Raw genomic sequence first — 16,236 nt, 5'->3', positions numbered from 1 at the left:
GCTGATGTGTTCAATAATAAACATGTCAGCAAAACGACACCGTTTTTGGGTCATACCAAATTTTTCAAATTGAAAGATGAGGCAAAGAGTCAGAAGTAAAAGTTGGGGACGATAAAGCCAGATCTAATGATCTCTCCGGCAAAAGATGAGATGGAGAGGTAGAAGCAGAAGTCGTCGGATTCGACGATCTCTGCGGCAAATCATCAGTTCCTGATGCAGCATGGATAGAGGCAGCGTCCATCGTAAGATTCGATGATCTCGACGAACTGTCGGAGGCAGTGGGAGGGTTTTTGGTGCTTGAAAACTTAGAGGATAGGGGAACTCGATTGGAGTTGTAGACAAGGGTATCGGGGACCCTAAGCTTGGCCTTTTCCTTTTCTTTCTTTTAAGCCATGGTTGCGATAGCGACAACGGCGTGGTTTGTGCTTGGAGAAGACAAACGATGCAAGAAGAAAGAATAAATGGTGGTTTTGGTTTTGTTGTTTGATGGAAATTAATTCAATGCGATTGAAAGGAACTGAGAAATTTGGTATGGCTTCTAGTTTTCAGTACAAAAATCTCCAAATCATCCACAATCTTCCACGTATAGTTGAACACGATACATTTTGCGGCTCCCAAGTCGCTATCCACTGCTTCTTATACGGCTCCACCACCCTCTCATCCACTATTGAGGACAATGATGCTTTTTCCGACTCATTGTCCACTTTCAGCTCGAGGCTTAGAGCGTCAAAGTCGCAGTCCAAGTCATTGGCGTCGTCATCGTAGGTCCGCAACAACCCATCAAACGTTAGCCCCCTCTCATTGTCAATGAACTCGCCATAGGTTCTGAAAATCTCGTTGAGAATCACGTTTATTTGCTTGTCACTGAACTTGACCACAAGGTTTACCGTGACGACCAGAGCCGCCATTTCCTCTCTATTCAATCGACCATCTCTGTTGGCGGCGAATTGCTAGAAGATTCTTTTCACCTTCTCCGATCTGCTGCCTCTCATCACTATCCCTAGATCACGGTTCTAAAAATGTTCCTAGGGTTTCAAAACATTATAGTCATTCCAAGCACACCAGACCTGGCCCAACTCGACCTAATTTATCCATAGTTCTAACCTAGATCTTGCCCAATTTACCCATGTTACTCATGTGTCCATTATTGGACATGTCATCATGCCACATCAGTTGCCACATAAGTTCGGACACATTGTAATATCCCGAAATTTCGGTAATGATATTAATTATTAAATTTCGATTAATTATTAAATTTCGGCATTTGAGGATTTAAGGTAATCAAAGAGTGGTAAAAATAATACTGCTAATAATAAAAAATGTGTAAATTATGTTAACTTAATTTGAATTAATTAATTAATACATATTGATAATATAATCAAAATAATAATAATGAGTTAAGAAATTAACTTAAATTAATTAATTAATAAGTTTAATTTGTGGCTGTGCGTGTGTGCGTAGGGGTTAAGCAATTGGCCATTTTGTCAAATGGAAAACAGAGAAGAACAGAGGAGCAGAGAGTGAGAGATAGAGATCAGGGGGAGCAGAGAGTGAGCAGGAAGTGAGAGGGCTCGGCTGAGGGAGAGATTGAGGGGGAGAGATCGAGACCGAGAGAGTGAGAAAGAGAGCTCAGTCGAGAGGGAGCGGCGGCCATGGAAGCTGGCCAAGCTTCGCTCGGCCATGGCAGCCGAGCAACTAGCAGCGACGGCTATGGCGGTTGCAGCGGGCGCGGTGGGAGCCGGTGTCCGGCCAGAGGCGAGCGGCGAGGGCGGAGCTGGCCGAGGCAGCGTCGGCCATGGCCGCAACGCGCGCAGGTGCAGGGGAGGCAGCGCGGAAGAAGAAGAAGGAAGGGAAAAGAAGAAAGGAAGAAGAGAAAGAAGAAGAAGAAGAAAGGAAGAAGAAGAAGAAAAGAAGAAGAAGAAGGAAATGAAAGGAGAAGAAGAAGTTGCAGGAGCAGTGGGCGTGGAGAAGAAGAAGAAGAAGAAGAAGAAGAAGAAGAGAAAAGAAAAGAAAAAGGAAAGAAAAAGAAAGAAAAGAAAATAATATAAATGGGGCGATTTTGGGATTTTGTCGGCATGGAAAGTGACCAGGTACGTGGGTAAAAATTAATAGGAGCATATTATGTTTTAATTATAAATTTTACGCGATTAAAATTAATTAATTTGGGTCCCGGTTGTGTTATTTGCTAGGAAATGATTTAAATTGCATCGGGAGCTCAAGTGAGGTCGGAATCAGCTAGTTTCAGGCAAGTTCCTAATTCTTTCCTCGTATTCCTTAATTCCCGTGAGAAACCCTGTGATTTCTAGTATTTTGTACGCTCTCTTCGTCTGTTTCGGCTCGTTTATTAATTATGGAATTTTGAGTCGTTTGATTTAAATTTAATTTATTAAGCTGGCTTTATTAGCGTGATTTAATTTAAAATAAATATGAGATTCGTTGAGATATTAATTGTGGTGCGCTTACGTGGGATTTTAGACTGCTAAATTAATTATATTACACGGTAGATTTATTTAATTAAAGCCGCGATTTTATTTATTGTCAGCGAACGTTTTACTTCGCAGCGGGTGCGTAAGAAAAGCAAGGAACGGCCGTGTAAAGGTAAGCTCTTAACCCTCTCTTCTTGATCTTTAATTCCCGTGGAAGACCCCATGATTTCCTGTATTTTATCACCTCCCTTACTTTAATTTGGTACTTAGCCCTATTTGTTGAATTATTATTCATCTGATTTAATATAAATTAAATCCTAGACTTCTAGAATTTTATCCGTTGTGAGCCTATGGGGGTTTGTACCGCCCCCACTCCTTTTGGGAATGATGCTGAACCAGTTTGGGGACTAGGTTCCTAGACGTGAGGGTTTATTTACGATTTTATTGGGTTTATTTACAGTTTTCTTGGATTTATTTATGGTTCGGTTAGAGCTATCGAGCAGTAGGGCAGGGGTCGGTTGTTGGTGACGTTGGAGTAGACTATCGTACGGCCCTGATGTGGACTGTCGGGTGGACACTCCTAGTCACTGGCTGTTGACCGGTGCCACGCACTGCTGACAAGCTCTGCTGGTATGTGATTTACTGCATGGTTAGATACATTGTATTACTGTTCATGATTTGATATGCACATGGGTACGGGATGCATGTTGGGATATTCATTTATTTAGTATGTTTGGACATGGACATTCTAGATTGGTTAGGTTGCATCCAGCGCGACATATGCATGGCGTGTGGTTTACTATGTGGGCGGAGCATGGCTTGATGCCTGGATGTATGGGAGCCTTGTATCACGTTGATGCTCATTACGCCATTGCATTCTTATGTGCATTGCATGGATACTGGTAGTATTTAGTTCTCGGACGGGAGTACCGTTCCGAGGGAGCCTTTGGCTCGGTTGTCGGGAATACCGACGGATACAGGTGACGGGAGTACCGGTCTGGGATAGCGCGCGCAGGTTTGTTGCAGATATTTGTTGCCTTTCAGGGCAGCGGCAGGTTAGTATGGGACTTGGGTGCCAAGTGTCTTATGTGGGCCCCAAGGACCGGTATGTGCTTTTATTTTATTATGCTATTGAGCTGTTGTGTTGTAACGTCTCATGGCTTGTGTGTACCTGGGGGTTTATTCTGGGGTGAGATTTCTGGTTTTGTGTAGCCTTATGCCTTTTCTTCCTTATGCTTGCTGAGTCTCTCGACTCACCTTGCTTTTCATCATTCCAGGTAGTGGCGGCGTGAGCCATAGCAAGGGAGTCAGCTTTAACGGCAAAGTCGGTGTGGTTTACAGGTAGTCTCGTCAATCCCTATTCACTCTGATGTCTAGGTAGAATTTACTCTATTATTTCGTACTGTGCCAGGTCTTTTCTCGAGTCTTGTGTATGTCGGCACAGGAGTTTGTGTTTATTTATTTATCTTGTGACCGCTGTATTAGTGGGGTACCCATAGTGCATGCAAGTCTTGAGCTTTGCTTCTGCTGTTCTCATTTTTGTGTATGCATGCCGGGGTGGTCTTTATCTTGTGTTTATCTCCTTTCTCCTCCCATAAGCGCTCCCGTTCGAGTAGTCTGGATGGTTGGGGATATACGGGCGGGGGTGCTTACATTGTTGGTATCAGAGCGTAGTTTGAGTCAATTTTGAGGGACGAGTTCCTGTACACCAAGGTTGTCGGGTAGAGTTAGGGAGGTCTAGCAAGGTGAATCGAATATGGTCAGGCTGCGTCGAGTTAAGTTTTGTTAATTCGTGTGAGAGACTGTATCTCGATTTAAATTCGTGCAGGGGTGATAAGTGCACGTTAGAATGGGACTGTGAAGTGGTATGAATAGGATTTCTTTAGAACTGGTGCCTACCCCTAGGTGTTCAAGTAAGAGGTTGGTTTTGCCTTAAGATATTTACCTGATATTTGGTGTTGTTTGCTGATTTTGAGTATTCCCAATAGGACCCGAAGGCCTAGATCCCAGTATACCCTTACCCAACTCGGATGATCTCTCAGTATTGGATTGTTTATGGTGTCAGTGGGAACATGAGTTTGCTTCAGGATGGGGAGGCGGGCAAGACGAAGAGGAGCACCTCGTGAGTTATATGTATCGGCTTGACAAGTTGATTCAAGAGTCGATCCACGAGATCTTTTGGGGATTGTCGGAAAGATAAGTCCTGTTCGTCTGTGAGCACCTGAATGACGTGTGGAGGCAGGTAAATTGATGGTTGTGGTAGCTTGTGGTAGTTGATGGTTTAAACTGTACATATTTGGTCGAGAAATGTGTTATATGATGAGGTATGGAGGTAAATTGAGGTTCTGAGAGGTTTGCATTTCCTTGGAGGTTTAGGGTAGCAACCCTAAGTTTAATCAAATCTGGATGGATAAATCGGAACACCAATACGACGTCCCAAGAGAGATCTGTGATGAGAATTGACTAAAAGACTATTACGGACTTGTGGACTTGAAACTTATAGCGATTATGTTGTTTGGAGATTTGGCATCACTACCTGGCTGGGGTGTGTAGGTGTTTAGTTTTCACAAGTGGAGCGGAGTACAGGTGACGTCGCGATTGGCGTGACGAAGAGCTAAGGCTGTGAGTTCTGTAACAAATAAGGTAAAGTAAAGGTAGTAACAGGTGTTTTAGGCTATCGTGGAGCATCCGTGATAATGTGAATTAGAAGTAAGGAAAACCCCTCTACGTTTGATGTTGTGGGAGATACCCAGGTGTATGGCCAAGGCCGAAATTGGATACAGGTCTAAGTAACTATTGGGTTCTGTTGCAAGGATAGTAGTTGCTATGAGTACGCGCGGTGCTAATCACGGACCACATGCCCTAGGGTCGGTTATTGACCGAGTGAGGAGATGAGACTCCTCGGAGTGCTGGTCAAGTGGTACATCGGCAGAAACATGAGATGGCTTGTTATGCCAGTCAGAGGAATGCTTAACCCACATCTTTAAGTCACTTCTCCCCAAAAGCGAGACCTATGAGATGTTGTGGGGGTTTGAACAGTTGCGGATATGGTAAGGTGCTTTTAGTCGAGCCAACTACAGAGCAGATAACACCGATTCTAAAGATTGAGTCCTAGCTACCGTATAAAGTCTTGAGGAGGTCAAGTTTAGTATTTAGCGATCAAAAGGAGGTATGGCCAATTAGCTATGGGGAGTTAAGATCAGCAGCAAGATCAGGTTAAGGGTTGGTGATCACCGAATAAGTCATAGTAGGAACCGACAATTGGGTATGTCGATTCCTTAGGAGGGGAGATCTGGTGACGTTTTAGATCTCGAGATGTATTGGGTGGAGAATGTTTATTCCTTGATAGTCCTGACTAGATGATTACCCCTATTTATTGACAGGACCCTGAGCATTTGCGGTAAATTGTGGGAGAAAGTACTGCTGAGAAAATGATGTGTATCTGGTTAAGAATCAGTTGGCAAAAGTCAGACTAAAGGATATTGCTGCTGAATCCTTGATTGAGGATGTCGTATCGTTTCCATGTTCCGGTGCGTCGTAAGTACGTGGCAGGTTTAGGTCACGTTATCGAATATTAGCTTCTCGCCATGCAAGAGGATGGCCCCACTCCTATCGTTACCAAACGCACTTGAAGTTAGCTGCAGTGTAGTGAGATTTGTGTGGCAAACTAGTTAATCATTGAGATTTAATATCTCTGAATTTTGAGGTTGCCTTTAGGTTGATATGTGAGATAGCCTTGAGGAACGATTGGATTATGATGTTGTTCTAGGCGAACCTTGTTGTTATCTGTAATATGACTGATGATGTTCCTTAAGCTGGTTAAGGTATTAGTGATCATATCGTGGCCCGATTGAGGTGATGGATTGTGAAGTTGTGCTAGTGTGTTAAGTCAATGGAAACTGGAAAATGATGATATAGAATGTCCTGGAGGTGATGTTGGATAATATCACGAGCGGTGTAAGCGTATCTTGAGGAGAAGGATTAAACACGAATTTCGAGGACGAAATTCTATTAAGGAGGGGAGAACTGTAATATCCTGAAATTTCGGTAATGATATTAATTATTAAATTTCGATTAATTATTAAATTTTGGCATTTGAGGATTTAAGGTAATCAAAGAGTGGTAAAAATAATACTGCTAATAATAAAAAATGTGTAAATTATGTTAACTTAATTTGAATTAATTAATTAATACATATTGATAATATAATCAAAATAATAATAATGAGTTAAGAAATTAACTTAAATTAATTAATTAATAAGTTTAATTTGTGGCTGTGCGTGTGTGCGTAGGGGTTAAGCAATTGGCCATTTTGTCAAATGGAAAACAGAGAAGAACAGAGGAGCAGAGAGTGAGAGATAGAGATCAGGGGGAGCAGAGAGTGAGCAGGAAGTGAGAGGGCTCGGCTGAGGGAGAGATTGAGGGGGAGAGATCGAGACCGAGAGAGTGAGAAAGAGAGCTCAGTCGAGAGGGAGCGGCGGCCATGGAAGCTGGCCAAGCTTCGCTCGGCCATGGCAGCCGAGCAACCAGCAGCGACGGCTGTGGCGGTTGCAGCGGGCGCGGTGGAGGAAGCCAGACGCGGTGGCAGCCGGTGTCCGGCCAGAGGCGAGCGGCGAGGGCGGAGCTGGCCGAGGCACCGGCTGGGGCAGTGTCGGCCATGGCCGCAACGCGCGCAGGTGCAGGGGAGGCAGCGCGGAAGAAGAAGAAGGAAGGGAAAAGAAGAAAGGAAGAAGAGAAAGAAGAAGAAGAAGAAAGGAAGAAGAAGAAGAAAAGAAGAAGAAGAAGAAGGAAAGGAAAGGAGAAGAAGAAGTTGCAGGAGCAGTGGGCGTGGAGAAGAAGAAGAAGAAGAAGAAGAAGAAGAAGAGGAAGAAGAAGAGGAGAAGAAGAGAAAAGAAAAGAAAAAGGAAAGAAAAAGAAAGAAAAGAAAATAATATAAATGGGGCGATTTTGGGATTTTGTCGGCATGGAAAGTGACCAGGTACGTGGGTAAAAATTAATAGGAGCATATTATGTTTTAATTATAAATTTTACGCGATTAAAATTAATTAATTTGGGTCCCGGTTGTGTTATTTGCTAGGAAATGATTTAAATTGCATCGGGAGCTCAAGTGAGGTCGGAATCAGCTAGTTTCAGGCAAGTTCCTAATTCTTTCCTCGTATTCCTTAATTCCCGTGAGAAACCCTGTGATTTCTAGTATTTTATACGCTCTCTTCGTCTGTTTCGGCTCGTTTATTAATTATGGAATTTTGAGTCGTTTGATTTAAATTTAATTTATTAAGCTGGCTTTATTAGCGTGATTTAATTTAAAATAAATATGAGACTCGTTGAGATATTAATTGTGGTGCGCTTACGTGGGATTTTAGATGGCTAAATTAATTATATTACACGGTAGATTTATTTAATTAAAGTCGCGATTTTATTTATTGCCAGCGAACGTTTTACTTCGCAGCGGGTGCGTAAGAAAAGCAAGGAACGGCCGTGTAAAGGCAAGCTCTTAACCCTCTCTTCTTGATCTTTAATTCCCGTGGAAGACCCCATGATTTCCTGTATTTTATCACCTCCCTTACTTTAATTTGGTACTTCGCCCTATTTGTTGAATTATTATTCATCTGATTTAATTTAAATTAAATCCTAGACTTCTAGAATTTTATCCGTTGTGAGCCTATGGGGGTTTGTACCGCCCCCACTCCTTTTGGGAATGATGCTGAACCAGTTTGGGGACTAGGTTCCTAGACGTGAGGGTTTATTTACAATTTTATTGGGTTTATTTACAGTTTTCTTGGATTTATTTATGGTTTGGTTAGAGCTATCGAGCAGTAGGGCAGGGGTCGGTTGTTGGTGACGTTGGAGTAGACTATCGTACGGCCCTGATGTGGACCGTCGGGTGGACACTCCTAGTCACTGGCCGTTAACCGGTGCCACGCATTGCTGACAAGCTCTGCCGGTATGTGATTTACTGCATGGTTACACACATTGTATTACTGTTCATGATTTGATATGCACATGGGTACGAGATGCATGTTGGGATATCCATTTATTGAGTATGCTTGGACACGGACATTCTAGATTGGTTAGGTTGCATCCAGCGCGACATATGCATGGCGTGTGGTTTACTATGTGGGCGGAGCATGGTTTGATGCCTGGATGTATGGGCGCCTTGTATCACGTTGATGCTCATTACGCCATTGCATTCTTATGTGCATTGCATGGATACTGGTAATATTTAGTTCTCGGACGGGAGTACCGTTCCGAGGGAGCCTTTGGCTCGGTTGTCGGGAGTACCGACGGATACAGGTGGCGGGAGTACCGGCCTGGGACAGCGCGCGCAGGTTTGTTGCAGATATTTGTTGCTTTTCAGGGCAGCGGCAGGTTAGTATGGGACTTGGGTGCCAAGTGTCTTATGTGGGCCCCAAGGACCGGTATGTGCTTTTATTTTATTATGCTATTGAGCTGTTGTGTTGTAGCGTCTCATGGCTTGTGTGTACCTGGGGGTTTATTCTGGGGTGAGATTTCTGGTTTTGTGTAGCCTTATGCCTTTTCTTCCTTATGCTTGCTGAGTCTCTCGACTCACCTTGCTTTCCATCATTCCAGGTAGTGGCGGCGTGGGCCATAGCAAGGGAGTCAGCTTTAACGGCAGAGTCGGTGTGGTGTACAGGCAGTCTCGTCAATCCCTATCCACTCTGATGTCTAGGTAGAATTTACTCTATTATTTCGTACTGTGCCAGGTCTTTTCTCGAGTCTTGTGTATGTCGGCACAGGAGTTTGTGTTTATTTATTTATCTTGTGACCGCTGTATTAGCGGGGTACCCATAGTGCATGCATGTCTTGAGCTTTGCTTCCGCTGTTCTCATTTTTGTGTATGCATGCCGGGGTGGTCTTTGTCTTGTGTTTATCTCCTTTCTCCTCCCGTAGGCGCTCCCGTTCGGGTAGTCCGGATGGTTGGGGATATCCGGGCGGGGGTGCTTACACACATGCTTACTGAATTGAGAATAAAATTGAAATAAAAGTGAAAGTTTGATGACCAAATTGAAGCAAATGTCAAAACTGGATAAAATTAAAAATTGACCATAAGTTCAGGATATATTAGTCTATTCGACCATTTTTTAATTAGTAATAGTATAAATATGCCAAATTTATATTTTTACCCTTGTATTTTCATTTTTTTTTGTGTCCATTCAAATTTTTTGTTGTTTCAATTATGCGCATAAAACTATATTTTTGAGTTAATTTAACTCTCTGTACTTTTAATTTTTTTTTATGTGACAAGTCAAACTTTTCATTGTTTTGATTACACCCCTAGACTTAGATTTTTGAATTAATTTAACTCTTGTATTTTGAAGTGAATAGAGTATAATATATATTTTTCCATCTTACTTTATCTTTTTTTTTACACATAAAAATATATGTATTAAATTAACTTAAAAAAATAAGTGTAAAGATGTAATTGAAATAATAAAAAAAATTAACTTATTACACAAAAAATATAAAAATACAAAAATATAAATATAAATTTAGGCAGCATAGATGCCTACTAACTTAGAATTTAAGATTGTAGGGGATATGAATAGGTACTGATAAAAAAAAAAAAAATGATGGCCAACAACTCAGTCAACAAGATCTACATCGGGCAAGTGGATTGGTGGCTAGGGCCTTATTTAGCTCTTGAAATTATCGCCTTTGCGTGGTCCCTCGTTGCTCATGCCCTCGATTTCGACAAAAAAAATAAATCACAAGTGAAAGTTTTGCTTCATTGCACAGGGCAAGAAGTCGAATCCATAATCTACTGGTACGAATCCCAACTTATCGCGGGCCAACCACTTGACTTGTGCCCTTATTATTATTATTTCTTCATTACATGTTGTGGTTATGGCATTGGCATGTGTGTTGGAAATGGATAGTGTTTTTAGGTTGCTTTTGAGTGGGAACGTGATCCTTGACGTGATTATGGTGTGCCGGGTTCTTACGTTGATGTTGACCCTTTCGTGAAGAAAGTGGTAACGATTGTTCCCGATGTGTCGGGGAGATGCATTGATGTTGCCCTTCTTAAGCTAGAACTGTGTTATGCCAATGTGTCGATGTGAATATGTTGCCTTTAGAGAGATTGCTCTTTCCCCATAGTATGAGTTAAGAGTTGAATGAGATTCTCTTGGGCTGTGACATGTTGGGATATGTTAGTTTGATAATGGTATTGCATCTATTCATGAAAATGTTTTGAATTCTCATATAGATGATTCAACATCTAATTTGGACTATATTTCTAGAATATTCAAACGTTTCAGATAAAAGTAGCGACGCCAAGGGAAAAGAAATGATTAAGATGTAGCCGTTATATTAGATCTATAGTAGGTCTTTGATTATGTGCAAGACATTCAGCTATGTATATTATTTTGATAATGTCATGTTGAATATCGATATAGTTACTTGAACACAAATAAGGAATTATCGATTATGTATCATTGAGGTTTTAATCTTGATTCCGCATATGTGATGATATTACTTGTCTTAACTTATTGATTATTAAGTTTAATATGCTAAAAAGGTACAGTGAGATTGTTAGGAAATGATTTATATTAACTGTATGAAAAAAAAATATTCTCTAAATCTCCGGTGAATGTCACGTTTGAGAAAAGTAGGGTGTTATAAGGAAAATAAATTTATCTAAAAAATTTAAAATAAGAAGTTATATAATTTTTTTAAATAAATTTAATACACATAATAAAAAAATTTATTTGAAATAGAATTGATTTTTGTAGGACAACCCCACGATATTATACAGGTCCAAGGAGTGGGTGGTGTGGAAGAAAGCTGGAATCTTGCTGGACTCGAGAGCGAGACCAATAGTGGTTTCATTCTCCCCCACCCCAAATCACTTTCCACACTTCCAGACAAACAATATGCCCCCCAAATCACTTTCCACACTTCCAGACAAACAATATGCCCCCCAAATCACTTTCCACACTTCCAGACAAACAATATGCCCCCCAAATCACTTTCCACACTTCCAAACAAGCAATATACCCCAACTACTAGGTTGCTCGATTGAGTCAACGGGTCTGTCCTGATTATGTTTATTTCTTAAAAAAACTTATTACAATATGTCATATATTTTATCAATCAAAACCTGACACGTCTTGCTAATTAGAGAATAACATGTGTTGCCAATTCCTTCACTAAGTAGTATATGAATTGACCAAAATGTTAAGAGTGAATAGATCGAAGTTGTGTAAATTATCAAACTGAACAAACCAATTTTTTTTGAAAAACTAGACAAATACAAAAAAAAAAAAAAAAAAAAAACCAACTGAAAAAATTAAAAAAAAAATTGAAAAAATCGAACAAAAAAACAAAAAGAACCAAAAAAACCTCAAAAAAATAAAAAATTATGGTCGATTTGATTAGTTCAGTTTTTTTCAATGCAAAAACTGAATTGAATCAAAATAATCGAAATTGTCAAATTTGATAATTGAATTGAATCGAACCTTAGCTGAAATCAAACCAAATCAGCAATTTTTGTCTGTTCGGTTGGTTATTTCAGTTAAATCGAACTTTTACACACCCCTACTTATTAGTGAAAAGGTCCATCGTTAAAAGAATTCTCTTGAAATTTGAGAGGGAGGGGGAAATTCTGCCCCCCCCCAAAAAAAAATGAATGAAATCGATGAAGAAACGAGGGAGAAACAAGTTTCGTTGGAAAATTTGAAGCTTCGTTGGAATCTGGGACCAAATTGCAGAAAACAGTTAGGTAAGTTCGGTTTAAGCTTATAATCGGGTAGGGAAGAGAGAGAGGAAGCCGTAGAAACTAGCGAGAGTCGAATCGAAGTTAAAACAAGGGAGAAATTACGAAAAAATAGAGGCTGTAACAAGTTCGTGTTCGTCGTCGTCGGAGAAGATAGCTAGCACATGCAGTGCACACGTCAATATGTCCTGCGTGTGTGGGCGCGTGAGCCCACTTCTCAAAGCGCGTGAGGGCACATGTGGCCTTGGTTTTCCCTACAATTTCTCACACAAGTAAGTTAAAACATATAGAATAATGTTATGTAAAAATATTTGATTTTTGGTTTATGAAAACTTGTATTTTCTACAGAAAATCCAATCCTGCCCTCTGTAAACTTTACTTTCAAAGGTAAGATAGCAAGGGGAGTGGTTCTTGCATGCTTCTTACTTCATCTTAATCATTATTGATTTCATTTGTGTGTGGTTTGTAGCTTACATCTCATGTTTCCTCTATTGCAAGCATATTCTTTTTATTTTTGCACACATCTTGGCATTTGTGGTTGAGGTTAGTTGGTGGGTCATCATGTGTGATCGTGTCTGTGCGGTGGGAAGCGATTGCATGTCTGTGTGGTGGGACTGGAGTTTGAACATGATGATTGGTGGGGATGATGGAGAGGTTAGTTGGTGGGTCATCATGTGTGATCGTGTCCGTACGGTGGGAAGCAATCACATGTCCATATAGTAAGACTGGAGTTTGAACATGATGACTAGTGGGGATGATGGAGATAGGGGAATTTCCATAACCTATTGCATACTGCATTTGCATGCATTGATTTTGTTTTTCTGAACCACTCTCTGAGATGTTTCATATCTCATATCGGCATATTTAAACTTGCCAAGTACCCTAGGTTCTAGTTCAAGCAAAGGTAAAGAGGTAGTGCTTGGCTAGTTTTGAGTTTTTTTATTTTAATGTATACCCATGTAATCCAAATAATGTATTGTAAATAGCAGATATGATACTCAAGATTGTGAGAGGTGTGTGTGGATGTCCTACAATTGTACTACAAGTAATGACATTGTAATCCCATAGATAGTGGGTTTATGGATTGGGTACATATGATGTGTTGTACTATTGTTTGTAGTCATAACCCTTGTGTTAAAAATGTGCGTAGGGGTTCACTATATGTATATCTCGAATGATGCACTACAAATGTTGTATAAGGAAGCTGTCATGATGATAAGGGTTTATTTGTTAGTTTTTGAGGACAAATGTTATAATTATACTTATATTAAAGATTTTATGGTGAAAATCTTTATTATCTAGCTTTACCTAGTTATCAAGTTCGATCATTTTCTTTTATTAGTAAAGATTTTCATAATGCTCATATGTGATATTAGCTTATATTTAATATTAAAGTGTATTTAAAAAGCGGGCATTACAACTTCTACGGTCATTCTGGCAAAACTCACTTGGGGAAAATGCAAGTTGCGCTGCCTGGACAATGGACAACATGGATGCCAATAATTTCATGCCAAATACAATATCACGATTATCGAGGCAATATAACATGTACAATTATGACAAGATGCACATAAATTGCATATAATTTAGCAACTCTTGTGAAATTTATGCTCAACTTAGTTAAATCATTTTACGTGTAAATTTTTGGGATAAATCACTCACATTGATTTAACTGTTTAAACTTTCTCGAAACACGTGCCTTATCCCAAAACAAGTGCTTTGATATTTTTCTTGACCAAAATTTTGAAAAAATTAATAAAATTAAATTACCTAATTTTTTTGAATTTTTTTTCTCTATTTTTCTTTTTTTCTTACTTTTACGCGTCTTCTTTAACCTTCTTCTTGCCGGTCGACCACTGATTTTGCTTGTTTTGTTTGTTTTTCTTCCTCTTGCTTTATTCTTCCTTTCGACCACCATGGAATCACTTGTGACTCAAAAGTCCAGCCAAAACACCTTTGATTTAGCCGATTAATCCTCAACTCCAATAATACCTTACTTTTCGGAGAGAGTTCGAAACCACTTCAAATCATCACCAAAATACCTTAATTTTTTCAGAAATCTTCTCACTCACATGGAAAACAAAAGCCCTCTATCTATTTTTTCCAATTTTTTCTTGAATGCTTGGATGTTTTGAATGAAAATTTGATGAAATCCTTGGTCAAAATTTGGCTATTTATAGGCATTTCAGCCGTTTTTCTGGCCAATCCAATTACTTTCTTGCACCAGCCATCTTTCTCTAGGCTTTGATGGCCTAGCCCCCTCTCCCGAACGTCAATTAGACATTTGCCAACGGCTGTCCGCAGGTTGCAATGTTCATACTATTTTTTTACAATTCAACCCCTCATATTTTGCCTTCATTCACTTTGGGCAAGTTGCCCTCAAGTCTTTAGATTTCAAAAAATTACACTTAATCCTCATAACTTTGAAAAATTATACTTTTATCTTCAATAACTTTGAAAAATTACACTTTTACTCCAATAAAAATTATACCTAAATACTCCTTAAAGAAATTTTGTCCTCGAAATTTTTCTTGGCCTAATACTCGAGATTTTTGCAAAATCTGGTCATATTGTCTAAAACATCTCTTTATCCACAAGAATCTTTAGTACAATTCCCAAAAGAATGGTCAAAATTTCCTATTCTACCTCCATTTCTTCGAACAACTAGGGATATTTCCTCTTAATAATATCCTCGAGCTCTTATGTTGCTTCTTCTTCCATGTGATTTCTCCATTGAATCTTTACTAAGGAAATTACCTTATTCCTTAGGACTTGATCACGATGATCCAAAATTTGTTCGGGTGATTCCAGATAGGTCAAATTATCTCTCAATTCAATTGTCTCCACCTAAAATTCCTGCGTTGGATTGGGTATATGCTTCCGAAGTTGGGATACATGGAAGACATTATAAATGTTGGACAAGTTGGGAGAAGTTTCAAACAATATACCAAAGGCCCGAGTCTTTCTAGGATCAAATAGAGTCCTATATATTGAGTTTCAATTTCCCTTTCTTTCCCCTTTGTGTTGCCAAGTGTTGAGATGACACCTTTAGGTACATATGATCTCCTATCACTAAAAAGCATCTGTAATTTAGTGACGCGAGAATCCATCTCAAAAAAAAAGAAAATCCGTCGCTAAAAGATTTAGTGATGAAAAAAATGTGCTTTAAAACTAGCATTGCCAAAATTTAGTCACGAAATTTAGCGCCGAGTGATTTTAGTGACGAGTGATTTTAATTAGTAACAAAATCAACGACGGGGTTCTCGTTACTAATCAGCAACAGAAACCCTGTCACTGATCTACGATGGGGTCTGCCGTCACAAATCAATAATAAGAGACCCCGTTGTAGATCAGTAACGGGGTTTTCGTTACTGATCTACGATGGGGTCTGCCGTCACAAATCAATAACAAGAGACCCCGTTGTAGATCAGCAACGGGGTTTTCGTCGCTAATCAACGACGGAATCCCGTCACTAAAATATATTTTTAAAATAAAAAAATAAAAATTATATATTAAAATTTAATTAAAATTAAATTATTTTAAATCATTTAAGAATGTAAAAATTAAAAAATAAAATATTTTCATTTATTAAATTAAATTAAATCATATAAATTAAATAAAAGTGTGGAAATATAAATAAAATCATATAAATTAATTTTTATATAAAAACAAATATTTTCATAAATATTACTATTTACGAATTTTCACATTTAAAATTTTTAATTTATATATTTTTACAATTTATATAATTATATTAAGAAATATTTTAATTAAAAGTACAAAATTAAAATTTTAATTTTTATACAAAATTTGATAATTAAAATTTTAATTAATAATAGAATAGAAAAAAAATATGTGAAATAACAAATATAGACACAAAATTTAAATCCATAAATTCCATTACTACAATCATAAATAGTCTACAATAGAATTAACAATCATAATCATCATTTTCATCATTCTCATTTTCATCCTCTTTACCATCATTACCCTCATCATTATAAAACGAATCTCCACCCAGTGAGTTTCTCAATGATCCAAGAGGTGTCGATTTACTTAATACTTTGGACATCA

At 39.0% G+C, this 16,236-nt stretch overlaps 1 long non-coding RNA gene across 1 annotated transcript; it reads left to right on the top strand.

Moving 5' to 3' along the window:
- The first annotated feature begins 2,439 nt into the window (after nt 1-2,439).
- On the top strand, nt 2,440-9,274 carry LOC127813262 (uncharacterized). Its single transcript, XR_008026096.1, has 2 exons — nt 2,440-2,598; nt 9,018-9,274. It is a non-coding gene; the product is annotated as an uncharacterized LOC127813262 (long non-coding RNA).
- Nucleotides 9,275-16,236: the final 6,962 nt, after the last annotated feature.

Source organism: Diospyros lotus, chromosome 11 (assembly GCF_014633365.1).
Source record: "Diospyros lotus cultivar Yz01 chromosome 11, ASM1463336v1, whole genome shotgun sequence".
NCBI lineage: Eukaryota > Viridiplantae > Streptophyta > Magnoliopsida > Ericales > Ebenaceae > Diospyros > Diospyros lotus.
This window is presented reverse-complemented; position numbering and strand designations above follow the sequence as displayed.